Raw genomic sequence first — 18,207 nt, forward strand, 5'->3', positions numbered from 1 at the left:
CGTTTTAATAAAACAGCTATACCATCGATAGAGAAATCGTTTTCATCAGTTTATTATTCAAACACATTGAATAGAGAGTACCAGAATGTACATAATACCATGGAATATTTACGCTTTAACACATTTGGAGATCTTCATAACTACTTCGTAACGATAAATATATTAATACTATATCCCAGTATTAATACCATGGATTATTTACGCTTTAACACATTTGGAGATCTTCATAACTACTTCGTAACGATAAATATATTGATACTATATCCCAGTATTAAGGAGTCTAGTAATCTTCGTTTGAAAAATTACAAACTACACCCTGTTCAACAGAATACGTCTCTATAAGTAGCTCATGATACGCTGAAGCAAATTAAGAATAATTACTACTTGGACAAACATGGTTAGATAAAAATGATATGGTACAGAAGGTCAAGGTCACTTATGATATACCAAGATACGAGCAGCCTCTATGTGTGTGTCATGAGGCAATGCTGATTAAAATAACTAAATGGGTAATTGATCACATTAGATGGTAGAAAATGTATGTTCGCTTACCAGATGACAGCTTTTAAGAAGTGGATTTAGAGTTTCCATAACCTTTATTACCTAATTAGCACCAGATAGATCAGTTCTAGATGAAAATAAGACTGGTCTACAATGTTTTAGAAGTCGTCTGCTTCAGAGATAAAATGTCCTATTTATTATGGATTTAAATGTGCTGAATTCAAATATGATAATTAAAACAACTGATTGGCTACTGTTTCCAAGATATTGAAGTTTTTACATTTAACGTCTATGTATATTGTGTCGATAGTAGAGCGGTAATCATACATTGTAAACATAGGTCTTTTCATGTGTTTATGGTTCCTTTACATTATAATATTTCACCTGTCTTGTTATGTAACACGTTGAAAAACAACAAAAGGGTTTATTATGTAGGAAGAGGCAAAAACCCTATTATGCATATATAAGCACACAGTTTAGTCCTTATTCAGTGTCTACTCGGCTCTTCTTTGCTTTTTTCTTGTCTTCGATAAATTGATTATCTCTTGTCATTGTCCAGCAATAATCTGCAAACACTGATGGGCTCCATTTGCCAAGATAGTGTTCCTCCATTGTTGCAATGGCCTGGTGAAATCGCTTGCCGTGCTCGTCGCTCACTGTTGCTCAATTTGGTGGAAAAACATAGATGAGAATGCAAACAACGTATCTTTAGTGACATGATGCAACCAAGGCTTTTTTATGGCTTGATCAACTCAGTGACTCAGAATCAGTACAGTGTGACTACATTTATTTCAGAAGCATTTTGCCTGTAGACCAGTGTAATTGATATTCCTTGCAAAATAAGTTGATTGCAGGAGTTATGTTATATTACTTATATTAGTTTTAGTGGATCTGTAATTTGCTATAACTCTATGGTCTTAAATTAAGAAGCGAAACCAGCAAGTTTAGTAAAATTCAACAGGAACCTATTTCCATAGAATACAAACTGAAAATTCAAAAGACATTCACAGTATTGTGAATTAATTCCCAAAGAATCCTAAATGTTCTATCACAACTCCAAAAGTATAAAATGTTCCAAATTAATGCCAGTGATCTTGAATGTGTTAATGTACAATAGTTTTCAATGGGCTGATGTACCAGTAGTCGTGATGTATCACAATGATATAATCCAGAATGTATTTGAATAAATCCACAGTATTATTTTCGTTCAAAAGATCAATGAAAGCTTCATAATTCCAATGACTAATTTAAATAAAAGATGCCTCTGAAATTATATCTTAACACAACAGTAAATGGTTCCATTGACTGAATTTTAAACAGGAATGAAGGCTGTTTACCAGACCTATATATAGTAATTTCGCTTGACCTAAGTCACACTAGAAGTTTAGGCATTGAACTTAAATTGCAATAAATATCTTGTTACTCATTTATAATCGTGACATGAAAACCAGGAAAACAAAACATGATAATAATCAGATTGGCCAAAACTGTATCCTCAATCACGAACAAACGTCAAACACATGCAATAAATTCAATATAAGTAAAATATTTTCATTGTAGAGAGATTAAAAGCTTCTAGCAGAGATAGTGGTTCATATCCTATTTCATAATGTGTTCTAATACCGCTTCTGCTACGATTAGCATCAATATAAATGATAATTTATTTCGTGTTTAGATTTTGTCCGTATTTTATGATACCATTTTTGATGTATTTTTTAATTGAACTTTGTCAACTTTGTCAACATATCGCCATGTGGCCTTTAAACATCTGCACAGTTATCAGTTCTTTGTACAGGCTAGCTCGCAACCCGTCCGCTCTGGATCGCTCTGATATTTTAAGAGTAGGACTCTCGTCGCCAAAATTAAGAAGTTCCGAAAGAATAATTTCTTGTCTTGCACAATTTTAAAATTGTTGAAGATCAGATTAAATTGTTTAAGATATATGTTATTGTTATTTGATTTATTTTCATTGGTTTTCGCACTTGGAAATAAATATAAAATGTATATACTGACTTGAATAGCAATGTAATTTTAATACCATCATGGTATGCCACAATCAAACGCAGCCGTCAACATTACTCCGTTTTATTGATTTCATCAATGACACATTTAAAAGTTGAGTTATCACAAATGTTTAATGGCTTGTCTGTGAAACATTAGATTCAAACATAGTCAATTTGAATCCCATTAAATATATTGGAACTGCATACATGGTAAAGGTGATTTAACCAGTTTGTTGTGTTGAATCGAATCTTTGAATCATATTAAATGCTGCAGTTGTTAGTGCTTGTTAGAAAAATAGAAATTACAGTTTTTACCTTTTGCAAATCTACTACCACATCCACATCGTATATGATTAGCCTTTTTTATTGTTACGATTCTATGGTCTTAAACTAAGTAACAAAAAATGAGTGTAAACCAACAAGATTTCTAAAATTCAAATTATAAGTTATTTCTCTAAAATAGAAAGTGAAACTTAAAAATAACTTACAGATGGTTTATGAAATCCTAACTAGTCCTAAAAGTCATGTCACAAGTCAAAAGGTATAGAGTCATTCAAACGAGTTCCAGTGGTAAACCGAAGTTCACTCTGTTATGATGATGTGCCAAAAGCCGTGATGTATCACCGTTATAATCTGCAATGTCTTTAGATGAATTCACTGTGGTTCAACACAGTTACTAAATCCGAAAAGTCTGAGGACTTTGTAATTCCAAGCGAATAAATGAAACAAATAAATACTTAAATCCCATGATGTGCACTGAACTAGTCAACACGTTTACTTCAGTAGAAGTACATCTCACTACCTTTGAAACTATGAATATATTTACAAGAATGACCTCATCTTTAAAGTACAAATCTGCAACTATAAAGAATGTTTATATTTCATTTGTTATTTAATAAAAGACCCTTTCAATCTAAAATCTTGAAAACTAACACAAACAATTATTAAATGCATAACATTCAACAATTACACGAAACTCCTATTTACAGTTTCCATATACCCATTGCAATTTTGTATTGATTTATCCCTTAAGGTTTTCATCTGGTCTACTTCAGTGAAAATTTCATCATTGATTTACACAGTATTTTCAACTCTTGTGCATTTATGTTGCTTTTCTTTTTCCCCTTTCCTTTGTTCTCAGTTGCATTAATGACACTTTGTGTATTTTTCAGGTTTCATGGAGATGTAGTTTGATATTAGTAGATGCTATCTCGTTTCATTTGGACTTTGTGCGTGGTAATTAACTTAGGACATTTCTACAAGTTGTTTTTGTTCCTTATATAAAGGTAACATTAAAAAAATTTTTATAGCATGCCATCTATCTCCCTTCAAGTTTTAAAGCAACTAAAATTGCCTGTCAGATTTAAGATATTCTGTCAGGAAAGTTGCAAAAATAGCCCTTTGCAAACGTTGTTTATTATTTTAAAATTGTAAAAATCCTTTACCTCTTTTAAATTTAGGCCTTCGAGATCTATATCTTCTCAGGCAACCTTATAGACTAACCAATAATTTTGATCTTTCTCTTTGGTTGCTTTAACTGGGGTCATGACAACAGATCTAAGACAATTGTTATTGTTGCTCTAAACCAAATGTTTATATAAGTCAACGCAATTTCTGGTGCATAATGAGTCAACTACGTCCATTGTCTAGTCGGCACATACATTTCTGTCAGTGTTGTCCTTTTTGAACTAATCATTCACAGGTCAACTGTCAAAATGCAGTTGTATCCCGCTTTGTAGTTTGTAAAATATTTTGCTTGCATGTCAGCAATGTCCACGATAATAAGATACTAAGGCAAATATGTCTTTTTATGGCAGTTACTTTATACCTGCTCGTGGAATGTGTAACTTTAAACTTAAATTATATTATTTTCTTTTATCTTATATATCTCTTTTGTTCCGTTTAATTGGTTCCCACAATCGATTGATATATGTGAAACAATTGGAATAGTGAAATAATATAGAGAGCGTTACTTTCATCACTAGTCTCTATGGAAATGCGATCTTTCGGTACGTCATTTAGAAAGGTATACAAATATACAGAGGCTATTGTATATTTGACAACTTGTCTTTAGGTGGTATCAATAAAGCATAGGGAGATATAAACTACAGCAGGTACTTTTAGTTTGAGTACTTTATATTTTCTCTTTTGAGACCGACATGTTCAATTTAAATAATATCCTATCACCATTCTGAAAACCAATCAATTCAATAAAATGTAGCTTTATACCACTTTTTATGTTGTGTACAATTTAAATTGGTGTTGTGCTTTGCTAAGTGTCTTTATAACTTGTGCATATGAATTTATAATATTATGCAGGTACTTATGTAGATGGTTGTATTAAAAAGACGTGTCTGTAAATTAATAGATACTACAGAATGTTTAATACATATCAGTAACACAGAGGTTTCTCTTTTCGCGATAGTGACAAGAATTAGTATGACGGCAAAATCTAACAATTGTTTTAATAAACTAAATATTGGCAACAAATACACACACACACACACACACACATCGATCTACAAATATTGGGATTAGAAATACAAATTGTTTATTTATATTGTCAAGAACGTGCCTATTGCAGTTTCCAGTTATACTATTCCCCTGAAAATTGATACACTATTTTTGGTTATTAACACCTATCATAACGTCACTATATCGAGTATTGTCCTTAAAAAAGGAGACAAGTCCATCGTTGTTATGAATGACGACACGCTATTCAGTACCTTAAATCAATCTAAAAAATAATACAAGATACACGAAAAATATTAGTTAAATTCACAAAAAGGTTTCACATTATATAATACCTCATGGGTTTTATAAATCTTGCTTAATTTTGATATATGTCCAGTTTATGATGTAAAAATATTCCTGGAGTGCAAATGACTAAATTCAAGTATATTTCATAAAGAAAATCGGATTCTTTGTGGACACAGAGCGACTAGCAATGTTTCGTGTTGGGCGGCGAATCACAGCCGACTGGTGTAAGGGAGATAACCCAGTGAACCATATTTAAAACCCCGTGTGTTCGGAGATGTAGAATATGCCCAATACACTGTCCTCAATGCTTTACAAAACAAACCACTCTCTCATTATTATATATACATCTTTTAAGGAAACATCAAATTCCTGTGTTGGCACCATATTTGGTACCAACATCAGAACCCATCGCTTTATTCAGTGCGGGGTAGAATCTGGGTAAATCATATTTTAGCCATGATGGTTCCAGATTTGTTTGTTTTTATTGATATGTATAGTTTTTCGGTATTGCTTGCGATATTTATGAAAATAATCCGTGTGACGAGATTCAGATATATAGGCAGTTACAAGTCTGACATGCAGTTCTTGTGTATATTTATACTGTAGATATTGTTATTTCATGTTTATGTTTTAAAAATTATATTGCCATCGTTTTTTTGTTGCTCTTGTCAATCTATCTCTGTTTTGAAAGTACCTTTGATTTAGTTGATTTATGTTTATTTACATAAGTAGAGGGACTAATTATCATCGTCTACTTAAGTAGCACAAGATATCCATCTTAAGATGGCGAATTGCGGGACATGGGCTGAAGGTCTTAATTTGAGTTTGTTTTAAAAAAATCTTGACTGAGAAAGCTTCATAGAACATACATTACCTCTAGATTACTTGGAGGGTTATGATCATTATAAGACTTTTGAATTGTAAAGCGCATCTTTAAATATTTATTTTCAAGAAATGGTGGAGATTCATTATTTTAGTGTCGATAGGTAATTATTGCTGCATCAGTTTCCTAAGCAGGAAATAGAAAATGAATGGCACCATGTTGGGACCGAACTCTTCTCATGCTTAAAACACGATCCTGGGGTCCTCCACTGTGCATTTTTCGTAATTAGATGATTTATGCATCTCGCCATACAGTGAAATCAGAAACCTAAACAAAATATATTAATTGTCATGCAAATATGCGAATTTCCTCTAATCTTTGAACAACGATTCCATAAAGAACCAAAGTCACTCAATTTATAAGAGCTAAAGTATTTAACTAGATGAAAACTCTCAGTCATGCAAACTGAAATATTAAAGTGTTGTAGTCTAAAGTATTTTAAATTTTTTTGATTTTTCTCTGCTTTTAAATCAAGACACTATCGCGGATGTTGATAAATTAATATGGGAGTGATGTATATACATCACAATACTCATTTCCCAATTTCCTTTAAACTATTCATATAAAGGATCACCCATTTATTATTGTGAAGAAAATAAGTCATTATTACAGCTTTGCTTTAAACAGGACAGTTATATCGTATAAATATTCAGAGCGGTCGACTAAGTATTGACTGTAAGACGATCTATTTTGAACTTGCTTATTAAGTAGAAGTAATAAAGAAAATAATCAACCAAAAATATAAAATACGAGAGAAGAATGAACGGCAAAAGTAATGAAAAAACCCCCAGATTTTATATATAAGATCTATTATTATCAAGTAATCAAGAACCAACGTATGGATTTTATATTGCTAGTTTGGAAGATTCAACATTTTGGAAGCATCTGTTCATTTGTTCTGCCCATAACAGTGAATTCGTCTCTTGAAAGTCGATGAATGTTAAGGAAAACTTCACTTGTTTGCAAAAGCTAGCAAACTTTGTCTTGCGCCCCTTACGGAATTATTACTAACCCCGGAGAAGGACGGATAATTAAAAGGTTAAATAGTCCGAGCCCCAAGTCAGCAAAGTCGATGGTCTAGGTGTATTAAGTATACAAATAATAAGGTGAAAGAATAACAATTTAATAAACTATATCATGGCGTTCAATAATTACAGGAAAAATGTTCAAAGCAACTGCTTCCAATCAATACAAGACCTATCCAAATTGCCAGTTATTTCATCACGCGAAATTAGAGGTCAGAGTGTTTCCTTCCCGTGTCCCTTCAATGTTTCTCATCTGTAACTTCAGCCTTGTATTTCTTTGTCGGTACTTCCGGTACCCTTGTTTCCGTTCTCCAGTCCTCCTTGTCGGTAAGTACGGCCTCCTTGTCGATACTTCCGGTACCCTGGTTTCCATTCCCCGGTCCTGCGTCTTCGCACAACTGAGTAATTCCACGTGCTCTCCTAGTCTCCTTCTCTCTAATCTTCGGGTGGCGTCCTATCTCACCTGAAAAGCTGCATGTGGATTGGAAGGGAAGTACAATTTGGCCTCCTTGTTCAAACATAGGAGAATTAACACACTCTGACAGACCTTTCGTCAGCATAATGGTAATTAAATCATTAGGTCAACTTATACACACACCTCTAATTATTACATACACGCCTGTTCTATAATAAAGGCTACAACAACAACAACAATCACGACTTCTGATACATCCCTGCATATCCCAAAATCTCTTTATAGTAAACTATCAACATAAACAATATTCCTACGCATTTCCTACCTTACAAAATATAAAAGACACATACAAATATACAAATTCATAATTATACGTGCACAAAGCCAACAAGACCTGACTCTGCATAATCCCAACTATATATTCAAATACAAACAAGTACAATTTCTAACACTACTCACTATTAAATTCAGTTCTGCACCACGATGCAACATCGTAGCGGATTACAAAATTAACTTCGATTTGATCCTAACAACTCCATACATTAATCTTGAATATTACTAATTTGCTATATGCTACATGTTGATAATTCAGCTATACATAGAAGATTAAAATTCTACTAAATTAAATGCACATAATAACGTTTAAATCTTTAAATCGGGCGAAGATATTTTACCTTAGAAGCCTTTGTTCCAATTTCGTCCGAACTTCTTTCCCGTTCTTTTAATTAGAGCATACCTACGGCACTCGAATCGCAGTCTAGTGTCTCCAACTTCCCTTTGATCTACTCTTGACAATGTCCAGACATGCCCTGATCCGTTAATAATGAATGTAACAGAATAATGTCTGGCTGAAAGACAAACACACCCCAAACTTTGACTCTCTTTGTCTTGATTGGATACCGGTGGTTTCTTTGAAAACTGTCTCAGGTAGTATCACTCATGTGTTATAATGTCGGGTTTTTTCGGCCTATAGGTCTAAGACGACCCGTGACATCAATGCCGATTGCAAAACAAAATAGTTTCTCACTACCGTGGCAATGTTCTCTTTGTAGAAACCACGAACTGGACCGTAGCTTAATGGCTAAGGTAGTTTCTTTGTTTCAAAATCGGTCTGACGTCGTAATATTAATTACCAATTATATCAGAAGACATTTTTAAGCATGAGGCAGGTATTGATAGCAAGATTTCTCACACAACGTGACACACTTCTTACCGATATCTATCATTTAAACTGCCCATTAATCTTTTTTGCTACGTTAACAGGACTTTGTTAATAAAGTTTGTATAAGGGCATACATTTGGTTACAGATAGGATTGAATTCTCCAGGAATTTGCATAAAATACAATCGTTCTCTTTATAATTGTGTTTTTTTTTCAATAAAAGCCGAATAGGTACTACTTCGGTACTTTAAGTACTTCACATTGCAGTAAGATATTAGCAATTAATGTTATATTTCATGCTAGGTAAGTTCAAAAAGAAAAAGCTCATGTTAGGAAATTCCTTCGACATATCACGTAGGTTGAAGATATATACTAGTGTTAGTAAGGTCATGAAATCTGAAGTCTGGTGGCGTGAGCTACATCGACAGGCAAACCATTTTCGGAAACGTAATTCGTTATAAAACAAACCTCGTGACTCTGGAAAACAAGTATAGCTTTCCGTAACTTCGGAATGCAGGGTTGAGCCTATATGCTTATACAGCGCCTAAGAACTTGATCAAAAGTTCTACGCCACAGAACAACAGAATGCTGACTTCCTCTTGTATCTTATTACAGTTTAAAGACTTTATGTTGGGGTCTCAATATATTTGATTTTTTTTGGAAACATAGCTAGAAAGTATTTCATTCTCTCTCTTGACACAAGTATAGGTTTATTCTATCATATTAATTATGTTATAATGTTTTATGGAATTGTCCCACTTGCTGTTAATTTATATGTATTTTAATCGTAGTACTGACATATTGTGAAAATGATTTCGCCGCCAACTTCATGCTCGTTAATAATTAATTTAGAAAATAAAATAACTTTTACAGTTATAAAACACATTGTTTCGTTATATAAGATTCAGCATTTATTAACTTGCCCTTACGACAAAATTGTTTTGGTATTAGTTAAAATACTGAAAACTTTAAGTTTAATTTGACTATCTTTGGTTCATTCGATATGTTTAGGCCATAGTTTAAAATGACAGCAATTTCAGGGTCGTATGAAGTTGTTAAGCTTTGGAAAAAGTTAAATTTATAAAACGAAACAAAGTATTTTATGAAAATTCTGGGTAAAATGTATCGTAACACTACGATTTGTATGTGATATACAATGAAATGGATCATAATGTGTGTTGTTATTGATTTTTATAGACCCGATATATTGTCCATCCATCAGTCTTCTGTAAATTTCTATTCCGTACAATAGCTTGATTTGCCCATATTTATATAGCTAACAAATTTCGTGGATGGCTTTCACTTTGGGGAAGGATGGGCTCTGGGCTTAAATATTATTATCTTCATTTAATCTGCACTTAAATGAAGATAATAACTATCGGCACTCGAACATTATTTCTTAGGCTTTTACTTGGGGTACAAAAGAAACACGTCAATTTGCGGGTCAAAAGGTCAAATACTAAAATAGTTATTATTCAAGAATGAAAAAATTTCGCATACTAATAGTAGTTCTGCATAACAGACCTGGATCAAACTATGCAGATGGCTTGTACGTGTGGTAAGGAAGAAGCTAGGCCGATAAATGAGCCCCACACCTATGATGATAATGTATGCCGGTTTAACTGCCAGTCAGTATCGCTATACGCGTTGGGCTAATTTATCAACTTAGGAAGAAACCTGCTGTTTGGGATGTGCAAAGATCAACATTAAAAGTCTCTGAATGATATTCACCAAACTGTAGCTGATTTACACTGAGTAAAAAGAAAGTCTATTGGTATAATGGTAAAAGGTCAATGTCATTGACCCTGAAGAAAGCAAAATGTTGTTTCACTTAATAACTATAGATCTAGGAAAGTTAGTTAGTGAAAAAATGTATAACTTCACTGTCCGCTTCACAATAAATTATTTTAGTGGTACAAAATCAAGGCCACGATGCCACGTTTCATTTGTCGGCATTTACACTCGATCCCATGTATATTTACTTCCGGTTATGATGAACAAGTATGTTCCGGACTCGTGCACCTTTAGCATGTGAGGCACCTTTTTTGAAGTACAATTACGGAAATATTATTCAAAGAAGGAGAGAAACCATCTGAAAATAAAATCTTTTTTTTTTCTTCTAGTGTTGATAATGGCTTTCATAGACCTAAACTATTTTTTCCAACTGACTCTCACTAAGGCCGACCTTCAGTTCGCGATAGAAATATTATCATTTTCCACAGGCACATGACTCTCATTCAGCCACCAGCAGAACAGAATTTTGTCAGAGTATCACAGAATATCATCGATAAAAACCACCAGCATAACCGACCTCCGCATGAAAATATATGTCGACAACGGATTGCCTAATCAATTCCACGTGTTGCAATGAAAATTAATAAATATAGTACAACGAACAAAAGTCTTGTTGAAAAATTTGCATGCTGGTGTCATCGTTTTGATATCGGTCCATGTATGGGCCACAGCTTGTGATATGCAGGTGCGGTATGAAGAGTGGTTTCTTCATTGTTAAGCCTAGTTTCTTCAGAGGGTTCCTGCTGACAATTTAACCACAAAAGGACCTCACTCAATTCTAAGTTGTCAAATATCGTTTAACTTTGTGTCCTTTCATTATCTCTTGCTGCAAGTTCAAACACTCAGAACTAATGTTTAGGTGCAGTAAGACCCAGCTGGGTACTTATTTGCCAGGTAAAGTGTCCCACAATAGCAGTGAGTGGGTGTGCGTCTGTGGTATGTGCAAAAGAGGACGATGTTGAAGTGGTTCCTGACAAGCATGATTATGTAGCTTCTGAAGGGAATGACACATGTATCCACAATGTCAGTGTATATAATACAACTTGACCAGCAACTGCACCTGCATTACGTCAATCTGCATTGTTGAAGATATTTTTACGAAAAAATGAGTCTGTATTTAGATCCAAATATACAACCAACCATATACCAACCAGCACGGCGAAGCACTTATCAATCGTGTTGATGCTGCTTGTTACCGACATGACTTTGTATAAACGGTACCAAAATATATCAGAGAACGTCAGCGAGCCGACATGGATGTCCTCGGTGACTTGAATGCGACTAATCCAGCACGGAAAGAACGAATCTCACCTTGGGTCGTAAAAGGAGGCATGAAAGCCAAGAATGCATTGGCTGCTGAACTAAGAGCTTCATGCAGACAAAAGTCCACTCATTAAAAGCAAATTAATACTAATACAAACAATAGACACAAATAGCGGAACATTATCCAAAATATATTATAGTCCGCGTGGGTAAGTAGAACATGTAGCCAGTGTAGCAAAGGTCACGCATAGGATTTCACGATCATGGTTAGCCTACCAAGGGCTGTGGCAAATGCATTTACCGGTACCAAGAAAGACTTGTGCAGTACCTAATGAGGTACGTCAGGCTGATTTGTTGTTTTTGTTCCATATGATCTTGTCTGTGATAAACAGGGTCGTTCGCGCATATACAAATTCGCTTCACGATTGTCGATGTTGCCGGCAGATACAAGGAAGCTGAACCGTTGACATCAAAATATTCTGTAAGTGTCACAGATGCACTCGGATGCATTTACGCACATGGAACGCTCACATGAGCTGTTAACCAGACACGGTGTGCAAATCGGTCGTGTTAATATAGATTGTGACCAAGCTATTGTAGAAAGATTTAATCGCACTCTTGCAGAACGGTTCGTCGGCCATGAATACCCGTAGGAATTACTCAGGAAAACTCGGATAAAGGGAACTAGCCTAAAGTGCCCCTTCGGCCATGAATATGCGCAGGAATTAAACAGGAGACCTCGGATATAGCGTCAAGTGCCCCATCTCAGGTTTAGCTAACACATCTTCCATTTGTCAAAGCAGCATTAAATAAAGATTTCATAGCCAGCACTATTACAACAAGTCGGAGACAAGTTTGCTCGGTATCTGTATGCACCTGGAGATTTAGAAGGTGGACAATGTCGTGCTACTGACCAGATTTGGTCCGATTGATATTCCAAGAAAACCAACAAATTTCGGTTTGGGACCATACTTGGTGGGCTAATTCCACTAAACCAAACATTTGTGCGAGAGGAATTGCAATTTATTTTCACAGCGAATACAGAAATGTCAGTTGCAAGTTGTTCACGCGAATACAGAAATGTCTCCAGTGTATTATTGACGTGCTAGTGCGTTGCACTAACCAGTACCAATCGTAAGTTGGTTCACAACATCACGATGACCTAACGCGTAGGTGGTGAGTCCATCTTTTGGTATCCGTAGCTTGGTATCAAGTGGGGACAAACTCACTTTGGTGCATAGGTAAACACCAATGTGATGTTTTGACATTGTATCGTATTTGCGAGTAGGCAAAATCACGTCGGTCGCGAGGACATGCCACAGTTCGTGTTTTAGATCGTGCTACACAATCACCCGTGGAATACCTTTGGCGCTTTTAATGTGTTTGCTGGAGCCAACCAACCAATCAAGTAAATTGTGGGCCGCAGCCGAGCGTACTGTTCGATTAGTTTGCTCGAGCATTCGTCTTTGAACTTGCCAACAACATTTGTGTTAGCGTGTTCTTTTGGATACTCGTTTGTATCAAATATTGTGACCAAACATGGCTGTGTGTTCTTCGCATACACATCATTGGTGGTGATCTGTATCAGCAGCGAGTCAGTATCCGTGTGCAACATCTTGACCAGAACCTAGTAAAACAGTTTGATCTTGTCATAGTCAAACTGATACATGAACATCTTCGTTAAGCCAGCAAGGTCGATCGAAAAAAGATTGGTTTTGTTAGCGTAAGTTTTGAGTTTTTAACTGTGACAAGTCCACGATCAAAGATTTTTCAGGATTCAAAGACAGGGTCAGTGAAAATCCTTCGAAATGTATCTTGTTCACTATTACAGACAAGATCGACTCGAATTCCGTTTGTGTAGATTCTGCATAGTTTTCCCTAACCCGACATTGTTAATGAACTTGAACCAGTTCTCCTCCGTGTCATTCATGGCCTTAGTTCTCAGATCGGTGTTCATCTGGATAAACGGTGTCATCCAAGTGTATTGGATAAATTCAATCACAGCTGGTACAAATGGTGGTTTCGTACGTGCAGTGTATACCATGATTCATCAACGATCACACACTGATACTGGCCAACCGCGTACCAGATAACGACAACGTTTTTGGTGTCTGCGAATAATAGTTTTGCGCCTTATGTAAATGTACAATGTTTTCTAGATCATTTCCAAATTAGTATTCGTGGCCACTGTTAAATTTGTAATCGTGCACGTATTTGTGTAGGTCCACATGCGCAGGTTAGATTCGTAAAGGCTTTTGTTATCTAGATACATAATATTACTGTTAGAGGGAACGTAACCATACCCTTCCACGTCTGGATTGTTGGCACGAGCATATCTGTGACTTGACATTGACATTACACCAAGAAATAAAATCTCGATGAACAGATGCTGGTCAATGTCAGTGGGCAATTCACGCTCGTATTTGGTTTTGGACAAGGAAACTTCCCGAACAGATCAGAGAGCAACAAAACATCGGTGCGCAAATACAGATCATGATAGTTACCAAGGTTTTGCATTCGAAATGAGACGAAATTTTAGTTTTATGTTCGTAATCTTGTTTTGAAAAACCTTCATGTGGCAACGATGAGTAAAATGCTTCGAAAGATGGCAGCTGCCATATCAGCAAATCTGTCCGAGTAACTCATGGATATTGCTTACCTTGATTTCTAATCGTGATGATTAAATAACTGAGCAAGATTCTTCGTCCATACGTAGAGCAATACGGATTCTGAATTTTGCATTTCACTCAACAACAAAAAATCTTTTAGTGCTTCTCCATGCTGCCAGTGTGTTGATAGTGTAAATGGATAAAAGCCTTTGTCGTAAGTAAGATCTGGATTAAGTGTTTCAGGTTTGTTCGGTGATGCATCGAAATCATCAAAGTTGAGATTACTAAGTCTTCTTGGTATTTTAGAGGCAGTCTTGGTTATTACTAGCCGGATATAATGCCGATAAAATTGTCCATTCATAATGTTGTCAAACTTCTTTACGTTTATCGCTGACCTTGCGGGACCCACTTTGGTGTTGCTATGTAGCTGGATCCACGAAACGATCGATACGGTGAGATATGTACGTTGACTTTTGTACATTTTTGGAGAGTCCATCTCAATCCTATAATGGTGTATTTCTGCAAAGTTTCAAGAATAATTTGAATGCTTTTGTGAGTTTCATCGCTGTTTTTGCGATTCAGGATTACGCGGGCACCGCTGTGAAACAATGGCGTAGAAGTGTTAAATTCATCCTTGTCAAGTGACATAAGCAAACGCATGCTACGGACATCTGCTTTAACGACAGAGTGCCAAAAACGTTATCGATTTCAGTTTATGATCCTGATAATATACAAAACTTAAAACATGATATTAACGAACTACTTATTTAGAGACACCTTCCCCTTCCTACCGTGCCCCAGCTGAAACAGATTGCGCTGCGGCATTTAATATGGATAACAAATCGTTTGAGAAAGGCTAACATACTTTAAATATTGAGACCCTTATTTCTACTGATTCCACCACCACTTCTTACCACTGCAACATAGGTATAACAACGAAACTATTTTCTTGAAAAGCACAGCAATCACTTGTATATGAATTCAGATTTCGAAGAGAATAGCGGTGAATTAGAAAATCACGTGGTAATTATCCCACCCACATACAAACCAGATAAAGATGCTCGACAACTATTAACTTATGATTCCGTATTGGTTCTAGTTATTATTTCATTTACTTTTGTTTTGTCTATTTTGTATCTTTATGTGTAGCCAAAATTGTTTGTCGATTTATTTTTACGTGTCTGATATTATTCACGATCAGATCCACAGGGCCGGCAAAGTCGATTATTTATTTGACCCCAATACCACACTTAAGAGAAGATCGTGCGCCTGGACCTTGACGTAACACCAGCGTATGTGTTTTATAGTATTCGTAATGATATACGCAAGCGCTAATCAAATTAGGCGTCTATGTAGTCTTTCTTGTTTTATCTTGTTGTAAACAAACTAAGTTGTCAATCAGCCTTTGCCAAATAAAGTACGCCTATTTCAGGGTACTCATAGCAAAAGTCATTATTTTTCAGAATCACTAACCTCAATGACCCATCACTGAGTAGTGCGCCAACATAAATTTTTCAGACTGACGTACGTACCAAATATTGTCAAACATCATTGTAAATTTCATCAACACTATTGGGTTGTTTGTATTCGACAAAAGCCATTACTAATTTTCTCGTCTTCTTGCTTTGCTTCGTTTCTGCATCGTGGTATATTATTTTGTAAAACAAATACTGTCGGTTGGTGAGTTCGGACGCCATTTGTTTAATTGACTTGCTTTTGGATATGCTCATCATTAAAGCTGGAGAAACTCTCTCTAAAATCATCAAACATTTCAATCACTTCAGATGGAGTGGGTAATTTATTCTTCTTTTATGACTTTACTTTTACCTACACAATATTCCGCAAATGAATTATTTTTGTTTTCTTCATAGGCCTGTCCTTGTTTATTTTGTTTAATTTCTAAGGTCTATCTAAAATGAATCAATTTATTATTGTGTATTGAATATATCTCAGAGAATGCATATAACATATTTTGAGAAACTTTGATAAATCTGTATGCCATTTATATATTTACCAATGCAGCAATCCTTCAATATAACATATTTTCAGCTGTACATTTAATTTCAGTACACATTCCATAATAATTTAGAGAAAATCAATACGTATGTATGTTTATCAATCAGAACTGCTGCTGCCATAGTAATTCATTGTGTGTTTATAAGCTGGACAGTAATAATGGATGTCTTATAGAACCACATACATAACAAGCACATTGGTGTGAATTATCGGGTTTTGTCCTTTTTGAGGCTCCATGGGCTATGATATGCCTCATAGATTCTACCCCCGAAAAAAATGGTAATTATCCATGGGCTAGACACAGCATATTGTAAACCTAAGAATCCATGGTGTGGGTGGGTGTGTAGAGTCTGTGAGGTCACTAATAATCAAGTTTTAAAAATATAATTCTTGAGTTATTTGTATTTTCTGACATTGTGACAGCAAAATGAAATCGTGCCTTTAATTATAATAAGTTAATTCTGGAAGATGATTAGAATGAATTAAGATCTTCAATGGATTCTTGCATAAAAATTACTGCTAGGTCTGAGAGAAGTTTTTGATGACATCCTTGTCCCTGTCCGTGGCGAGATCAAAAACACGTAATATCCCTTGCTGTGTAACAGGAACAATGTGCATGCGATCGGTCATGTTTTTCAATTGAAAAATCAAAGATAACGACGTATAGTTTTACCAAGCCTAGCGTTTATAAGTTTGCAATTTTCGAGTATGTTCCATCACTAATATTAATGATGTATGTTGTATAATTACTAAAGGAATAGTTCTTACGCAGGTATTTGCAAATTTACAACTAATCATAAATGTTTTACATATAGGCTATATTTATACAGAAAAAGTCAACTTTGTTGAATAAAAATTGACATATTTGGCACATCGCATGGCGATAATCTTTCATATGTATTGGTGCCGAATAGAGAAATCCCATTCGCACGGGTCATAATAGACCTAACCACAGCCTATTCTCTCTCAGAACATATTGCTGTCGTAATGATGCTTGGGCCACTAGGTTATCTTTATCTGCGATATAGTGCACGAGAAGCTTGACTGGTTTATATTATATTTCTTTGCACACATCAAAATCACTTTATTAAAGAGGATGGTGGCCCCCACACGTTACCAAACGATGCTATTCGCATAATATGACGTCACATGCTATGCAATAACGAATCCGACCTTGCGTTTCATTATGGAAGACAATTCGCTGATAACGGTCCTAATTTGGGAATCCAACATCGTGTGTAAAATTTGTCTCACAAAGAATTAGTGTCGTTATTCGCACAGCTGTGACGTTATTTACAGAACGGCTTCTTTGGGAACTTCCTAATGGCCTTCAATGATTAGCCAGTAGGTTCACATCAATGCAGTACATCATGGGAATACAAGAGGAGAATTCATACTTACATTTAGATGGTGGATGCTAGTAATCTGGACTCTCAAGAGCGTAGAAAGTGTGATGTAATTGTTCGCGAATGTCAGCAACAGAACTATCTTATTTATCACCAGCATGTTATGCGAAATCTTTAGATTCTGAGCCAAAGACACATTAGACCTCCCACAACACAGCAATTCAATCTAAATTAAGTAGCGTCAAAATATTATCAATGAATACAGTTATCACTAGGTAACACTTCAACTGCTGCTGCACTGTGAAGTGGTATAATCCTACCAAGCGTACATCAAGTGGAATATAAAATAACTCCATACTTTTGTATAAAAAGTTTTAACCACTGTGCTTTTCAAATTTCAGATAAGTTCCATTCGACAGGAGTCATTAATA

This window comes from Sinohyriopsis cumingii, chromosome 3 (assembly GCF_028554795.1).
Source record: "Sinohyriopsis cumingii isolate HCF-2022 chromosome 3, ASM2855479v2, whole genome shotgun sequence".
Taxonomy (NCBI): domain Eukaryota; kingdom Metazoa; phylum Mollusca; class Bivalvia; order Unionida; family Unionidae; genus Sinohyriopsis; species Sinohyriopsis cumingii.